This window comes from Humulus lupulus, chromosome 6, assembly GCF_963169125.1.
Source record: "Humulus lupulus chromosome 6, drHumLupu1.1, whole genome shotgun sequence".
In the NCBI taxonomy this organism is placed as follows: Eukaryota; Viridiplantae; Streptophyta; class Magnoliopsida; order Rosales; family Cannabaceae; genus Humulus; species Humulus lupulus.
Window position 1 is genome coordinate 93,271,598 of NC_084798.1, and position 16,438 is coordinate 93,288,035.

A 16,438-nucleotide genomic window follows, 5' to 3' on the forward strand; every position below is an offset into this window, starting at 1 on the left:
GTCGGGCCGACGGTAGGAGTACCTTGGAAATTGAGGGTTTCTTCAGAGGTCGGCTGATGGTTAGCTGAGTTGCGGCTGGAGGAAGCGTGGCAGGTGCGGTCGAAACAGATGCCTCAACCTGGGCATTCGGCTCCTCGGCTGTGCTCACAGCAGTTTGAGCCATTGGGGTCTTCTCATTGCGCCTGGGGACTTTGGACGGCCGATCGGATCTCCGCGAGCCTCTCAGGCGTTTACTCTTTTGAGCTCCCTCATCATTGAAAAGCACGGCGTCAAGGTCGGGATCCATAGCACCTACACAGTTCCAATTGAAGTTAAACATAATGCTAATAAACTTGGAAGATAAAAAAAAACAAAAAAAAACCAAGTAGAGAAAGACCTAACTGGAACTCTCCCAAGCTTGAGCTTGGAGACCATGAAATTCCCCCATCTTCAGAAGAGGCGGGGGGAGTACCTTCCCTATAGGTGGACGTCAACCTCGAAAGGTTCCTATAGTCATTGGTCCCATATTGGACGGCTATTCCATCCCACACCTTGTTCAGACTGTACATAGTGTCATACTTCCCGAGCCAATTATCAAACCTATGAACCCGATCATCTACCCAAGTCCATATATAGAAATGGTCACTATCGTCCTTGCATAATACTAACCTATCGGGTTTGTGTTTTAACAGGGTGGGGGACCACATTTTCGAGCTTAAGATGACTGTACCTTGATCATCCGAGCCCGAGCTCAAGGCTTTGTCGTTGGCCTCATTCCCCGACTGCGGGCTCCGTCGGCGAACCGGAGGAGGGGGCCTCACCTCTCTCCTTGGAGGGAGGATGTCTTTTGGGAAAGGCATGAGCTCCCAGAGGTCGTACTTTTTGTTGGACCAATCCGAGGTGGACTGGCCATCTCCCAAAAGCCCGCAAGCTCGGAGCTTACTCTCATGAAAAAGATATGAGAGAGACCTCCTACCATAAGGGAGTTGGAGCAGAGCCTCTCTATGCTCCTTCATCATGTCATCGGGAGTAGGACGGTGAAAGTTGGCTGGAAAATAAAACACATTTCAACTAAGTACGAACCTACAGAAAAAAATCCGAGCACAGAGATAAAGAAGGTTGGGGTACTTACGAATCCGTCTGAATTAGTAGCATCGAGAAGGGGACAGGCCATCTGTCTAGAAGAAGGCCTTCTTAATGTCAGGTGGATGGTTAGGAAGGTCCTCGAACACCTTTTTCTCTTTGGGGTAGCTTGAAAGATAGTAGAAGCCGTCTCCTCCCCGAGCTTGGGAGGGATTGCTTTTCAGACAGAAGAGATACAGAATCTCCTTTGGTGAAGGTACTTTCCACTTCAACTCGTGGTATAACGACCTCAGGGCAGACAGCACCCTGTAAGAATTGGTGTTGAGCTGGAATGGAGCCAACCCAACAAAGTCTGTGAAGTCCTTGAAGAATGACTTCAAAGGCAGTAACGCTCCTGCCCTCATATGCTCTTGGCTCCAAGCCGCGTACCTCAGCTTGTTATCAGGATTTCCATCTCCTGGGGCACGACAGCTTCTCTCGCTAGAGGTGGGGGCTCGACACCTTAAGGTGTTTGACAGCCTGAGACCGTGGAAGGCCAGGATATCAGTTATCTGGCCTAGTGAGGTAACCGAGCTCCAGTAGTGCTCGGCCTCGAAGAAATCCCTCCTTGGCTGCGAGGTAGAAGGCTCCCCCATCAGTGAAAATTGGAGCTCTCCCGGACTGTACGCGATGGTCACTCTTAACTTAGGGTCGAGGGGGATCGGCCTGGGTCCTGAATCAGATTCCGGATAAAGGGCCTCTCGAAGGGTTCTCCTCTTCTTTTCTATGACCTCGACGATTTGGGGGTGATAGTGAGCTCGGGTTTCCTCCTGTTCACGCGCGAGATCATATTCACAGATTAGATGTTGATTATGAGCAAATAGCGACTCTGGGCTCGGGGTTTTTGGCGAGTAAGGAATTGCCGGCAACGACCCCCACCGTCTTTCCAGATTTTTTGACATCTAGCGAGAAAGAAAAAATGATGAGGGCCATGCATGCAAGGATTCAAGAATTGCGAGCCTGACAAGACAAACTCGGGTGCTTGGGAGCGAAACGAGCTCGATACTAAAAACCTGATTAAGAGTCGGAACGTGTATTCTACGAGAAAAAGGAGGAGAGTGGATAAAATTTTTTAAAATCCCGAAATATCAGGGAAAAGGGTGATGGTTATTCAGAAATGGTAATCTCAGGTATCGTGCATTCTTTAAAACCAAGATTTTTTACCCGATATCTTGGTGGGCAAGATATGTCTTTTAAATTTTGAAAACCCAGAGAAAAGAGGCCTTGTTCTACATCAAAACCAGATTTGGAACCAGTAACTTAAACCTAGCATGGAGACTTAAACGTGAAAGCCTATCGGTCAAAGCTTCCTAGCGTGTCAAACTAAGAAAATAAACTAGTGCTTTCCCAGAAATAAAAGAACAATACAGATAGAAACCGGCATAAAGGAAAACGAAAAGATCATCAGATACTTACACAATGATGGCGATCGCAGAGAAATCGTTGATTGAAGGAGAGGCTGCAGGTTTAACCTTACGGTCTCGAACAAACTGGCGGTCCTTTGTTTTTTTGGCAAGGAGAACATGCACAAGCAAAAAGCTCTCTGAGATGGCTTTTGGTTTTGCCTCTTTTCTTTTTTCTAATGAGTGTAAAATAACAGGAAGACGATGACTAGGGCCTTATATATAGATGGTAAAATGTGGTAAAAAAGGGATTAATCTGAGCCATTGGCTAGAATCCTTATAAAATCCGACGGTTAGGGACTAATGACATGATGGCACCGAAAAGGTGGCAGGCGAACGATCGTGGGAAGATTTCCAAGGTACTTGAGTACCTTGGATGGGCAATACCTAACTGACACGTGTCCATTCTCAAGTGTGTGACGGTGCGGTTCTCGAAGAAAGTAGTTCAAAGTTTCCTTCTCATAGGATTCGAACAAATACTTTTGAGGGCGCAAAATGTTACACCCAGATTTCGAGCCCTAAGAATTGTGATCTCGAAAGCTGGATTCGTTAGGAATTGGCCCATAATGTTTGGAACACGTGTCCGCAACCTAGGTACCGGACCTACAAGCAGCGGGCAGCCTCGAAGATGGTAGCCTCGAAACCATTACAAGCTCGAAAGACAGACATCAAAACACGTCTGTTCTCAGATGGCCTCGGATCAGGGGATCCGAGCCTGACATAAGTATGAGCTCGAAGTCGCATGATCTCTGAGACATGTCATAGCTCGAAAGTCAGTAAGAGACCTGGGTGGGAACAGCACTGACAATGTAGATTGATAACTCTGAATATCCTAGTGAGTCATTTTGGAGAGACGTGGTCTACATTGATTGTTGTAAATCCCCTATAATAAAGGGATATTTATTATTTAGTTATACGCCCCCTGATCTTCAGGGGACGTTTCCTTGTATATAGGATTACAGGCTTTTAATAACTTCCCGAAATATGTGGGATAGTATTCTGAAATTTCCTCTATAAATAGAGAGGTCATGCACCATGAAAAAGGAGCGAATTTTTGTGATCTTGAGAGAAAACTCTGGAGAATTCATTCTTGAAGAATTTCCAGAGATCATCTTAAGTTTTAATAACAAAGACTCATGGACTAGGCAGAGTTAACTGCTGAACCACATAAAAAATCTCATTTGTGTTATCATATTTTTCTTGGCCATAACCAATTATTGTTTTCGTGCTCTTATTTCACTGTTGACGAAAAACGGCGTCAACAATGTGTAACTAAATAAGAAATTAGAATAACATTTATTTTTTATCAATTCAAATATTATACAATATCATTATTAAATTCAAATATTATAAAATATCATTAGATATTATAAATTCATAATGTTATAAAATATATTCTTATAATAATATATAACATATAATATTTAATCCTAATTTTTATAAAAAAAAATTCTATAATAAATATTTATTAATTATATTAATATAAATTTAAATATTATAATAATATTTAATGCAAAATTAGATTATTGACGCCGTTTTTCGTCAACTTGAAATGTAGAGCACGTAAACAGTAAATAATTATGGCCTGAAAATATAACAAAACAAAGAGGATTTTTTACTTGGTTCAGTAGTTAATTCGGCCTAGTCCACGAGTCTTTGTTATTAGAACTTAGGAAATTTCTGGAAATTCTTCAGAGACGAATTCTCCAGAGTTTCTCTCAAGATCACAAATTTTTGGTCCCTTACAAAGGTACATGACTTCTCTATTTATAAAGGAAGTCTCTGAATACTATCCCACACGTTCAGGGAAGTTATTATGTATATTAATAAATTTAATGGCTTTAAAGCCTGTAACTCCTATAAACAGGGAAACATCCCCTGAAGACCAGGGGGCGTGTAACTGACTAATAAATATCCCTTTATTGTAGGGAAGTTTCAACAGTAATATCTCTTGAAAGCATGGACTGTGTCTCTTCAAGTGACCTATTAAGCCGTTCAAGGTCAGCAATCGGCACCATGTCCATCTAAGTCTCTGAGCGAAGTATAAGTTGTCTTGCTCTCCCGAAATCAGTTCGGAGAGGGTAAGTACCACCGAGGCCGCCTTATCCCGAGCTCACACTCAAACCAATCTCAGGCCACTTGATCCGAGGTTACCTGACAATGGACGCACTCCGATATTCTATCTTTCGAGCTTGTAAGGACTTCAAGGCTGCCCAGCTTCGAGGTTCGACACCTAGGGTGCAAACACGTATTCTAGATATTGCGAGCTCACACCTGACGAAACCATCTTTCGAGATTACAATTCTCAAGGCTCGAAATCTGGATGTAACATTTTGCCCCCTCAAAAGTATTTGTTCGAATCCTATGAGAAGGAAACTTTTGAACTACTTTCCTTGGGAACTGTACCGTCACACATACTCGAGTATGGACACGTGTCAGTTGGGTATTGCCCACTCACGGTACTCGAGTACCTTGGAAATCTACCCACGATCGTCCGCCTGCCACCTTTTCGGTACCATCTTGTCGTATATCCCTAGCCGTTGGATTTGATAAGGATCCTGGCCAATGGTTCGGATTAACCCCTTTTTGCCATTTTTGATTGTCTATATATAAGGCCCTGGACATCTTCTTCCTCTTACTTTACGTTCATCAGAGAAAAAAGAAAAGAGAAGAAACCAGAGGCCATCCCAGAAAGCTTTTTGCTTTTGCATGTTCTCCCGGCCAAAGAAGCAAAAGACCGCCAGCTTGCTCGAGACTGTGAGGTTATACCTACAGCCTCTCCTTCAATCAACGATTTCTCTGCAATCGCCATCTTCATTGCGTAAGTATCTGATGATCTTTTTCTTTTTTTTATGCCAGTCTCCGTCTGTGCTGTTTTTTCATTTCTGGGAATGTGCTGGTTTATTTTTTTTTAGTTTGACATACTAGGAAGCTTTGACCGATAGGTATTAGTCTAGGTTCCCCATCACTGGTTATGAATTCAGTTCAAATGTAGGAAGACCCCAAATATGAGTTTCTTTTTTTTTTCTCTGGGTTTTCAAATTCTTGAAGACGTCTCTTGTACACCAAGATATCGGGTACAAAATCTTGATTTTAAAGAATGCACGATACCCAAGAATACCATTTTTGAATAACCACCACCTTTTTCCCTGATATTTTGGAATTCTCAAAAATTAAATCCACTTCCCTCCCTTTTTAGTGGAATACACGTCCTGACCCTTAATTGGGTTTCCAGGATCGAGCTCGTCTCGTACCCAAGCACTTTCGAGCTTGTTTCACCAAGCTCGTTATTCTTGACTCCTTGCACACATGGCCCTCAACATTTTTTCTTTCTCGCTAGATGTCACAGAATCTGGAAAGACGGTGGGGGTCGCTGCTTGCCATCCCGTATTCGCCAAAAACACCGAGCCCGGAGTCGTTGTTCGTCCGGAACCAGCGCCTGATTCGTCAACACGAGCTAGCTTGCGAACAAGAAGAAACCTGAGCTCATTATCGTCGTCAAATCGTCGAGGTCATAGAGAAGAAGAGAAAAATCCTTCGAGAGGCTCTTTATCCGGAATCTAACTCAGGGCCTAGACCGATCCCCCTTGATCCCAGGCTGAAAGTGACATTCGCGTACAACCCAGGAGATCTTCGATTTTCGCCAATGGGGGAGCCCTCCACCTCGCAGCTGAGGAGGGAAATTTTTGAGGCCGAGCATTATTGGAGCTCTGTTACCTCGCTAGGTCAGATAAACGATATCTTGGCCTTCCACGATATCATATTGTCAGGCTCGTTAAGGTGTCGAGCCCCTACCTCCAGCGAGCGAAGCTGCCACGCTCCAAGAGATGGAAATCCTGACAACAAGCTGAGGTATGCGGCTTGGAGCCAGGAGCATATGATGGCAGGAGCGATACTGCCTTTGAAGTTTTTCTTCAAGGACTTCACGGACTTCGTTGGGTTGGCTCCATTCCAGCTCAACACTAATTCATACAGGGTTCTGCTGCCCTGAGGTCGATATACCACGAGCTGAAATGGGAAGGACCGAGGACAGAGGAGATCCTGTATCTTTTCTGTTTGAAAAGAAATCCCTCTCGAGCTCGGGGAGGAGATGGCTTCCACTACCTGTCGAGCTACCTGAAGAAGAAAAAGATGTTTGAGGATCTTCCCAATCATCCTCCTGATTTAAAATAAAATAACAAAAAAATTACCTGACTCGCATGTAGTCGGGATCCTAGTAGGATCCGGTGGAGGATCACCGCCAGCGTCTCCACCGTGAGCTCTAGCCACATCTGCTGACATCTACTAACACGACAGTAATTTAACCTATCTATTTTAATATTTAATTATTATTTATAATTAATTTATTGAGTATTATTTCAATTGATTAGGTAATTTGAAACATGCTATTTGGAAACGAACTTTTTATTTCTCAATATGTATAATACATTGAACACTAGATACAAAACTAAGTAGAATAGTCACTATCCTCACTAATTACATCAACATCTATCGAGCACACATCATCAGTATTATCATCACTAAGGTCGACAATTAATTCATCCTCATCTTCTGCTTCTTCTACACTGTCTGCCATATCATCTTCATTGTCATTAATAAATCCATCATCTTCTTAAACAACTAAAGAAGGACGATGGGCCGTGTTGACTTTAGCCGATGGTACATCAGATTGCTGAACAACCAACTCTCCGAGATCCACAGTCAAAACAAAATTCGATGAGTTGGTGTCATGTACAACATCAACATCAACAATCATATCTGAAGCATCTGGAAAGTCCCAAACTTGCTGATGATTCACTTCTTGGACAACTTTCCAATCTCGTCCTCTAACGAGATCATCGATGTAGAATACTTGTTTTGCTTGACTAGCTAGTATGAACGGTTCATCTTTATACCATTCACCGCTAAAATTGATACTAGTAATATTATTTACAGTGATGGTTTTCTTTTTTTTTTTATCTGTATTGAACCATTTACATCGAAATAATACCACCGAATAAGAACCAGTAAAAGACAGCTGGAGTATTTCTTCAAGTTGCCCGTAATAGTTAAAACCTTCTGTTCCAACAACACACACTCCACTATTTTGTGTAATTTGATTCTGATCTCGATTGTATGAAACAAATCGAACTCCGTTCACTATACATGCTTGGTAGGAGTAAGCCAATAGATCTGACCCAGATGTTAAAGCTAGTAATTCATCAGCATGCTTTAATGACCCAAGCTGGTGCAAGTCATATATTTAATAATAAAGAAATATATTAGAATGAGAATGTAATTTGTAGTATGCAATTTGCTAAGTACAAGTTACCTTCTTATGAAACCATGAACGAAACTCTTTCTTATGTATCAATTTATGATTGGCAGCCATATCTCTTTGTTGCACCTCAGTTAGGTGTTCCCTGTTAATTAATTAACAATGTCAATATTGTTAATTAAAGAGTAGATTGAACAAAGAATAAAATGAATATTAATTATGTACTTACTCTAAATACACTTCAGTTTCTGGAGAATTATCCAATATGAACCACTCAGCTTTATTCCGAGTATTTTCATCGAGGGGCATGGGAATTCCCTTACTAAGAGGACGACATTGAGATTCAAACACTGTGAGGTGTCGATTCACATACGGTGCATCTTCGTTACGATCAGGCTGATTAAATTTTGTTTCCACACCTTTGAAATACATTGAATAAAATGTGAAAGCCTCATCTGCAACATATCCTTCTGCTATAGATCCTTCAGGACGAGCTTTATTCCTGACATAGTTTTTTTAATTTTTTCATGTATCTTTCAAAAGGATACATCCACCTCATAAATACAAGTCCTCCCAATATTGCTTCATCAGGCAAGTGCAAAACCAGATGGAACATTATGTCAAAGAATGCTGGAGGGAAAATCAACTCCATCTTGCATAAAATAACAATCAAGTCATCTTTAGCTTTCTCCATATCAGAAACGTTCAGTGTCCTAGAGCACAATTGTTTGAAGAAATAACACAATTCAGTGATGGTAGTGGATATAGATTCTGGTAAAAACTTGCGAAATTTATAGCTATGCAAGTGCACACAGTCGCAATTCGTAATAAAAATGGTAAAAACCGAATATCGTCCTCAAGGACTGATCTATCAATTACCAATCAATTAATCCCTTAATTCTATTTGATTAAGCAATTATCAGAGATTTTAAACTAAGAAAAATACTAACAAAGCGCAGTGAAGAATTAAACAAATTAACAAAGAAAACACAATTAGGACAATTATGATCCTCTATTTTTCCACCCTGTTATTTCCTAATGCAAGCATCTATATCTCCTTCTCTCTATTCAAAAATAAGTTGCAAAAACAATTCATAATCTGGTCAAGACTTATGAAATTCAATCTAAATGACAACTTCCTATATTTCTATGGTAAGTTGAATCATGTAGAGGGCATTAGCCACGCAACTCAGAAAATAAGCAAATAACCTAGATACCTTCATTCTAAATTAAATTTGCATCCAAACAATCAAAGCATATCAAATTTCACTTTTCAGATTTCAATTTGAGTCATAAAATAGCAATTAGAGGTGATCAATCAATAATCGCACAGTTAACATAGATTGCAAGGAATTGAAAGAGATGAAGAAGAATATCAACTTTGCATTAAACCATAACAAGGGTTTCCAAAAGATTCACATAAAAGCCCTAAAAGAGAATTTAGCCTATGATCTTCATTCTAGCAATAAGATAATTCAATTACAAACATGAAAATTGACAGAAAAAGATGATGAAAACTCAGGGACGAATCCTCCAATATGGTGTTCTTACTCCAGCCGTCGTCCTCCCTTAGCCCTCTTTCAGTCGCATATATGATTCCAAAAAAAACCTACCAAAGTTCCCCTCAATAGTAGTGTTTCACCTCAGAAAAGAATTTCTTTAATTGCTGCCTTGACATTTCAGAAGGCACAATCTTGGCAACTAAGAAGTTCACTATATCTGCAAACCAAGGGACAGCTAAGGTTTCACTTACCCCAAACAACTGCTCGTCAGGAAAATGATCATTGATTTGCACTGCTTTCTTATTTTCAGTCTCCTCCGCCTCAAGTCTAGAGAGATGATCAGCTACCACATTCTCGCTGCCCTTTTTGTCACGAATCTCCATGTCAAATTCTTGAAGCAATAGAATCCATCTAATCAGGCGGGGCTTGGCATCTTTCTTTGACATCAAATATTTAATGGCAGAGTGATCAGTGTAGACAATCACCTTGTTGCCAATCAGATATGGTCTAAATTTGTCGCAAGCAAACACAATAGCTAGCAACTCTTTTTCTGTGGTGGCATAATTAAGCTGAGCATCATTTAGAGTCCGACTAGCATAGTAAATAGACCTGAATACCTTGTTAATCCGTTGTCCTAGAACTGCCCCCACTGCGTAATCACTGACATCACACATCAACTCAAAAGGCAATTCCCATTTCGGAGCTATCACAATTGGAGCAGAAATAAGCTTTTCTTTCAAGAAATTGAACGCCCTCAAACATTCGTCATTAAAATCAAAGACAACTCCATTCATAAGCAGATTCGAAAGAGGCTTAGACACCTTTGAGAAATCCTTGATGAATCTTCGATAGAACCCAGCGTGACCAAGAAAACTTCTAACTCCTTTTACTGAAACTGGTGGAGGCAGCCTTTCAATGGTAGAAATTTTCACTCTATCTACCTCAATTCCCTCACTTGAAATTTTATGGCCAAGAACAATCCCCTCTTTCACCATAAAATGGCATTTCTCCCAATTCAGCACCAGATTTGCCATCTCACAACGACGCAGCACGTTCTCCAAGTGACCCAAACAGAGGTCGAATGATGAGCCAAAAACAGAGAAATCATCCATGAATATCTCAATACACCGGTCTACCATGTCTGAAAATATGGCCATCATGCACCGTTGAAATGTTGCAGGGGCATTGCATAGTCCAAATGGCATTCTCCTGAAAGCAAATGTGCCATAAGGACATGTGAAGGTTGTTTTCTCTTGATCCTCTGGTGCAATAGCGATCTGATGATACCCAGAATACCCATCCAAGAAACAGTAGTAGCTGTGGCCTGCCAATCTGTCAAGCATCTGATCAAGAAAAGGCAAAGGAAAATGATCCTTCCTTGTTGCCTTATTGAGCTTGCGGTAGTCTATACAAATCCGCCACCCCGTTACAGTCCTTGTTGGAATGAGTTCATTGTTCTCATTTTTCACCACAGTCATTCCACCCTTCTTAGGTACCACTTGCACAGGGCTCACCCATGCACTATCAGAAATTGGGTAGATCACCCCAACATCCAACCATTTAAGAATCTGATCCAATACTACATCCTTCATGGCTAGATTGAGTCTTCTCTGGGCCTCTATGGATGGCTTGCTATTCTCCTCCAATAAAATTTTATGCATCACTGTCGCTGGGCTTATTCCTCTAATATCTGCCAATGTCCACCCAATGGCCAATTTATGCTCCCTTAGAACCCTCAACAGTTTCTCCAATTCTACCTTTGAAAGGTCAGCTGACACAATGACCGGTAAGGTTTCATTCTCTCCCAAATAAGCATATTGCAAGTGATCTGGGAGAACCTTTAATTCCAACGGTGGTGGCTGCTGAATGGAGGTTAGCGGTTTTTCAGTCGCATCCGCTAATTCTTGGAACTTTTTCCAATATGGTAAGAAAGAATTTATCCAGTTGACACATTCTCTGATCTCAGCGTCCTCATCATCATCGCCTTCATCACCCAATAATACTGCCTCTAAGGCATCACTGCTCATCCTTCTCTTGGAGACTGCCTTTTCTATCACATCCACACTAAAGCAACTGTCACTAGCCATCGGATACTTCATAGACTTGAAGACATTAAAGGCCACCTCATCTCCTTGAACTCTAAGCTTAAGCTCTCCTTTTTGAACATCAATAAGAGCTTGGCCTGTGGCTAGAAATGGCCTACCAAGAATAATAGGGACATCTGTGTCCTCCTCCATGTCCAGAACAATAAAGTCAGCGGGAAATATGAACTTATCCACTTTCACAAGAACATCCTCAATAATACCTTGTGGATGTGTTAACGATCGGTCTGCGAGCTGTAAAGTGACAGTTGTTGGTTTTGCCTCCCCCAAACCAAGTCTTTTAAACACAGATAAGGGCATCAGATTGATACTTGCCCCCAGATCACATAAGGCGTGCTTACATTCAAACTCGCCAATGGTGCAAGGTATGGTGAAACTCCCCGGATCTCTCAGCTTTTGGGGTAACTTCCGTTGTAAAATAGCGCTGCACTCTTCAGTGAGTGCTACAGTCTCATAGTCCTCCATTCTCCTTTTCTTTGACAGAATCTCCTTCATGAACTTAACATAACTGGGCATCTGCTCCAAGGCCTCCGCAAAAGGAATGTTTATGTGCAGCTTTTTAAACACCTCAAGAAACTTAGAAAACTGTTTATCAAGGGTAGTCTTTCTAAGCCTCTGAGGGTATGGAACTCTAACTGGCTGCGCAATGAAAACTGGGGGACTCTGATCTGACTTCTGATGGTCTTCAGAAACCCTTTCTGAATCAGACTGTGCACCCATCTCTTTTTTCTGAACTACTGCCTGTGGAGGTCTAGGCTGCTCTGTTTGCTTTCCACTCCTCAGAGTAATTGCCTGAACTTGCTCCTTGGGGTTTACTTCAGTATTACTAGGCAAGTTTCCCTGAGGTCTGTTATTGAGCATATTGGCCAACTGCCCAACCTGTGTCTCAAGGTTTCTAATGGAGGATCTGGTCTCAGTCATGAATTGAGTTTGTGTATTAGTAAGAGTCAACAGGGCAGCTTGCAATTCATTAGGTCTCTCAGGTTGAGGCATTGGTTGTTGAGGCCTAGGCTGCAGTGATGACGAAGCTTGATTCATAGGTGGCTGAGACATGTTATTCTGAAACTGGCCCTGAAACGGAGGTTGTTGGCCTTGATTATTCTTCCACGAAAAATTTGGATGATTTCGCCACCCTGGATTGTAGTTGTTGGAGAATGGGTTATTGAGTGGCCTCTGAAAATTTCCCACCGCTTGAACTTGGGCGTGATCCATTGGGGTGTTATTATTACAGATAGGGCACTGATCGAAAGAATGAGCACCACCACACATTTCACACCTCACTGCCATCTGAACCGCATTAGCAGACATACTACTCTGTTGCAACTGCTTGGTCAAAGAGGCTACTTGCGCTGTTAAAGCAGTAATCGCATCTAGCTCATGCACTCCAGCTACCTTTCTAACTCCTGATGATCTTTCCTCTGACCACTGATGGTTGTTTGTAGCCATGTCCTCCAGCAGCTCATAAGCACCAGCTGCACTCTTGCTCATAAAAGTACCACCTGCTGCAGCATCTATAATAGTTCTGGTTGTTGGACATAAACCATTGTAGAAATTCTGTACTAGCATCCACTATTCAATGCCATGATGAGGACATCTTCTCAGGAGTTCCTTAAACCATTCCCAAGCTTCATACAGTGACTCCCCGTCATTCTGGCAAAAGTTATTTATCTCTCCCCTCAGTTTAGCAGCCTTTGACGGAGGGAAAAATTTGGATAAAAATTTCTGAGCCAGATCTTGCCAAGTGACAATGGAGTTTGGCTGCAGAGAATTCAGCCAACTCTTAGCTCTGTCCCTTAGAGAAAATGGGAAGAGCCTAAGCTTGATTGCGTCATCACTCACCCCATTATATTTGAAGGTTCCACACAACTCCAGGAAGTTGGACAAATGGGTGTGAGGATCTTCAGAGGGCAACCCATTGAATTGCACAGATGACTGCACCATTTGTAAAATAGCAGGCTTGATTTCGAAGTTGTTGGCCTCTACAGCTGGTGGGCGTATACTATTTTGTACTCCCGTCAGAGTGGGTAGCACATAATCTCTCAGACTCCTCTCAGCATTGGTCTGAGCCTGAACCCCTTGGACAACTCCTGGATTTATACCATTCCTGCCATCCCCATCATTCTGTGCCATCTTCACAGAATTCTGCGTCTCTCTCTTATTCTTTCTGATTTGATTGCAAGACTTTTCGATCTCGGGATTCAGAGGAACAAGTGTGGCTTTTCCTTTCCTGCCACGCATATACCAAAATTCACCTGAGATAGACAAATTAAGCAACTAAACAGATTAGAAACGAGAGAAATAAAAATCAAATTAGAATAAAAATTAATTAGACTGATATTGATAATTTTCAGTCCCCGGCAACGGCGCCAAAAACTTGTTGCGATATTTTAAGGCTACGCAAGTATACGTAATCGCTTTTGCAGTTTATTCCGGTAAGACCGGTATCGTTCCCACGGAGACTGATTTATCAATTACCAATCAATTAATCCTTTAATTCTATTTGATTAAACAATTATCAGAGATTTTAAACTAAGAAAAATACTAACAAAGCGCAAAGAAGAATTAAACAAATTAACAAAGAAAACACAATTAGGACAATTATGATCCTCTATTTTTCCACCCTGTTATTTCCTAATGCAAGCATCTATATATCCTTTTCTCTATTCAAGAATAAGTTGCAACAACAATTCATAATCTGGTCAAGACTTGTGAAATTCAATCTAAATGACAACTTCCTATATTTCTATGGTAAGTTGAATCATGTAGAGGGCATTAGCCACACAACTCAGAAAATAAGAAAATAACCTAGATACTTTCGTTCTAAATTAAATTTGCATCCAAACAATCAAAGCATATCAAATTTCACTTTTCAGATTTCAATTTGATTCATAAAATAGCAATTAGAGGTGATCAATCAATAATCGCACAATTAACATAGATTGCAAGGAATTGAAAGAGATGAAGAAGAATATCAACTTTGCATTAAACCATAACAAGGGTTTCCAAAAGATTCACATAAAAGCCCTAAAAGAAAATTTAGCCTATGATATTCATTCTAGCAATAAGATAATTCAATTACAAACATGAAAATTGACAGAAAAAAAATGATGAAAACTCAGGGACGAATCCTCCAATATGGTGTTCTTACTCCAGCCGTCGTCCTCCCTCCCAGACCTCCTTTCAGTCGCATTATATGTTTCTCAAAAATCCCTACCAAAGTTCCCAAGTGAAAGGACCAAATTGCCATTCAAAAAGTGGTAAAAAATGAGAAAATCGCGTCTCTAGCGCTGTAGCGCTACTTCTGGAGCGCTATAGCGCTATTAACAGTGCCAAAATGCTTCAAAATCTGGTGCACTAGCGCTGTAGCGCTCTTATTATGGCGCTGTAGCGCTAAAGTCAGAACCGACAAAACTCGGTTCGAACAGCCTGCAGCGTCATCTCATCTTATTTTGATCATAACTCCTTCAATATAACTCCAAATTTAATGATTCAAAAAGATATGGAAAGCTAAGAGAAATATATACAACTTCTATTTCTATAAGTGTTTCCAGAAAGTGAATAAATCATGGTAAAAATGCGGCTTGAAGTTTCAGACTTGCGTTATAGAGCATAAATGACGTGTGTTGAGCATCTTCAATGTAGTATTTTCCACACATAATGTCTTGAAACTCCACAATCAACACGAAATCCATCTTATTTATCATATTTAACATGTTTCTTCTCATTTCACTCCATATTATGTAATTGACCATTAAAACCTGAAACAAAAAGAAAACAAGCATAAATCTGCACTAAACAATCCTAAATAACTAAAAACACAACCTAAAACGATCTCTAAAACAAACCTAAAATGAACCTAACACACCTACTGCAAGTAATCGTTGCATTATCACATTACAATCATGGGACTTCAACCCAACAATGTTTGAGTCATTGTCTGTGACTTTTTTCTTTAGATTAGAACAAAAACCATCGGGCAACTTCACTCCTTTCAAAAATTGACAAAAATCTCGCCTCTGTTCAAAAGTGAACACATATGGAGCATGCAGTTTCATTAACCTTTTATTGGCATCCTCGTAAATCCACAACGATTTCCTAACCCCCATATTCTTTAAATCATGTCTTGCGTTAGTGGTGTCCTTAGATTTATCATTATCTAACAAAGTCCCAAGGATATTGTCGCACACATTCTTCTCAACATGCATCACATCTAGGTTGTGTTTTAACTGATTTGAACTCCAGTAATCAAGTTCATAGAAAATACTTTTTTTCCTCCAATTACTTTCCCCTGCACCTCGCTTGCGCTTCACCCCCCCAAATCTGTCATGTTTACCAGACACTTGAAGCGGTAAAGCATTGACTTGATCTAAAACTTGTTGACAAGTAAACTGTTGTGGAGGATTTCTTTTCTCAACTTTGCCATAAAATTCCTTGTCCCTTCTATACTTATGATTACTCCTCAAGAATCGCCTATGACCGACATACGATGTCTTACCAATCACTCGAATGGAAGTGGTGTCTTCATTGCACGTTGGACATGCTTTATACCCTTGCCCGCTCCAACCAGACAAGCTACTACGAGCAGGGAAATCGTTAATTGTCCACAGAAGGGCTGCACGCATCTTGAAAAATTCATTCCTTGTGCCATCTCTTGTGTCGACCCCGTTAATCCACAATTGTTTTAACTCATCCACCAAGGGTCTTAGAAATACATCCATGTCTTTACCCGGTGATTTTGGCCCAGGAATAAGCAAAGTTAGCATAAAATACTCTTCCTTCATGCATAGCCAAGGGGGGAGATTGTAGTTCGTCAAAATCACAGGCCACATGCTGTATGATAAGCTCATGTTGCCAAAAGGATTAAACCCATCAGCAGCCAAGCCTAGACGAACATTTCTAGGATCTTTTGCAAAATCAAGATGGGTGGCATCAAAGTCTTTCCATGCAGACCCGTCAACCGGATGACGCATCACCCCATCTTCTATTGATCTCCCAGTATGATGCCATAATATGTCATTAGCTGTATGTCTTGAACTGTACATTCGCTTTAATCTGGGAGTCAACGGAAAGTAA

The 16,438-nt window shown here is 41.0% G+C and overlaps 1 non-coding gene across 1 annotated transcript; it reads left to right on the forward strand.

Moving 5' to 3' along the window:
• Positions 1-12,941: 12,941 nt before the first annotated feature.
• On the forward strand, positions 12,942-13,048 carry LOC133787370 (small nucleolar RNA R71). The gene has a single exon (XR_009872396.1). It is a non-coding gene; the product is annotated as a small nucleolar RNA R71 (small nucleolar RNA).
• Positions 13,049-16,438: the final 3,390 nt, after the last annotated feature.